Here is a 2,500-nt window from a genome sequence, read left to right as displayed (position 1 = left end):
TTATTACTTCTCATATCGTTCAGTTATTTCGTTGTTTACTTTCCTCACTGGGCTATTTTTCCCTGTTGGAGCCCTTGGGCTTATAGCATCTTGCTTTTCCAACTAGGGTTAGAACTTGGCTAATAATAATAATAATAATAATAATAATAATAATAATAATAATAATAATAATAATAATAATAACAATGATGATTGTGTTACCATTTTTGATGAACAGTACTTGCCAAAGCATGAAATAGGAGATGATGAATGGAGAAGCATTGAATTAAAGCTCAAGATAGAGACGACTGGCGAAATCTAATCGAGGCCCTTTGTGTCAATAGGCGTTGGACGAGATGATAGTGATGGTTATGATGATGATGAGTTGCTAAAACTATAAAATCTGAAATCATTAAGGATTTTCTTAGACTCATTTTCTTCGAGACTCTTTACAACAAATAACTTTATAGTACAACCCATTAAGTTTCAGAAAAAAATGACTTTCAAATGTCCTCTTTTACGTTTCAGAAAAAAAGGCTCAATTTAAAATGTATTACAATTTAAGCACAGATTATTTAGGCATAGAAATTCGTTTATTTAAACAGTGAAACCTTTCATATACAGAAAGTCCCCAAATTTCAAACTTAATATTTTCTAAGAAACTGTTTGTAAGTCCAATTTTGTTAAATTTAGGCCTAAGGAAGAAATCAAAATCTAATTTCACACAGAAGGGAAAAACACACATGCATCAAATCTTATAAACATTAGGCTAAAGATTACACTTGAAGTTTTCCAGTACATTTAATTTGGACCAAGGAAGTTTAAGTCATTGATAGAATGCCAGCCTTGAGAAGTAGTATACAGTACTCACAAACATTGTTTGTGAAGTACAAACCATCTATCGACTTTCTTATTAAAAAAAATTAAGTATAATAACATATTAATATACCTGATCTGATGTCTACATCACGTGTACCAACCTTTGGACAAATACGAAACAATGAAACTTGAGAGGTATTACCTAGGACGTTTTCTTTATACTACAAATATTGTCTTGCTTACTGTATTAAATTATATGATACTGTTTTGTTACAAAATTTCATTATGAAATTTGTATAAAATATCTGAAATTTATTTTTTCAGATGGATTTGTGTTCGTATCTGCGAATGTTTGTAACTCGAATGGCTGTAAGTTGGAGGCCGTCAGTATGTTTGTAACTCGAATGTTCGTTAGTTGAGGACTGTCTGCATGTTTGTAGCTCAAATTTTCGTAAGTTGGGACCCTCTGTATATTTGTAACTCGAACGTCCGAAAGTTGAGGACCATCTGTATATTTGTGACTCGAATTTTCGTAAGTTGAGGACCATCGGTATTTTTTCTACTCGAATGTTCGTAAGTTGAGGTCCACCTGGATGTAAATACAACAGAAACGAGAACGAATTTCCCAGCCAAGTAAAAGAGCTGCAGTTGTCAAGATAATTCTTATGTCAACATCATTGTCGAGGGATTAAAATCCCTCAGATAAGTGGAAAATGTATCAGCGAAAGAAGGGAGAGACGTGACATCAAAAAGACACGAAGGAAACAAGGACGCAAACCCTCATTAGCTAACGAAGGATAATTGGTTTTGTCTTGATGAGCCATAATCACAAGTCCCTTTTCAGCTTATAACTCATTCAACATGTTGACAGGCTTTAGTTTACGTTGCCACATTGGGAGGGAAGCTGACCAGGTTTTTGTTTTACGTTGCCACACTGGAAGATTTGAAGCATGATTTTTACCTCCGCCAACGAAGTGGGGAGGAGGTTATGCTTACGCCTCTGTTTCTCTGTTTGTTTGTTTGTGAATAATTTTCTGGTCAAAATTTACTCACAGAGTAGTGGAACTTTCAGGAATATATATATATATATATATATATATATATATATATATATATATATATATATATATATATATATATATATATATATATATAGTATATATATATATATATATATACATATATATATATATATTGATTCAAATATTTATACATTAATACATATAAATATATCTATCTATCTATCTATCTATATATAATATATATATATATATTATATATATATATATATATATATATATATATATATATACATATATATATACATATATATATATATATATAATATATATATATATATATATATATATATATATATATGCTAACAATTATTTACCACCGAAACTACATTTCCAACCAGTTTGAGCGACGTCACCACACCTTTTAATTCCTTTAGCAAATCCAGATGTGATGATAGTCGGATTTCACTTCAGTTTTCCAATTCAAGATTCATGTTTCGTTACTCGCATCCCTGCGCGAGAGATACCTCGTAACTAAAGGAGATGTCCCAACAGGGTTGTTGAAAGTTTTCTTGTGTACTACAGGTTTCGACGTTAGAACATCAGCTGTCATATGTTATGGGATATGAACACCTCTGTGACATATAGACTTTTACTCGATATTTTGAAAAAGGTTTGAGGTT

Source organism: Palaemon carinicauda, chromosome 24, assembly GCF_036898095.1.
Source record: "Palaemon carinicauda isolate YSFRI2023 chromosome 24, ASM3689809v2, whole genome shotgun sequence".
Classification (NCBI taxonomy): domain Eukaryota; kingdom Metazoa; phylum Arthropoda; class Malacostraca; order Decapoda; family Palaemonidae; genus Palaemon; species Palaemon carinicauda.
Note: the sequence above shows the minus strand (reverse complement) of the source record.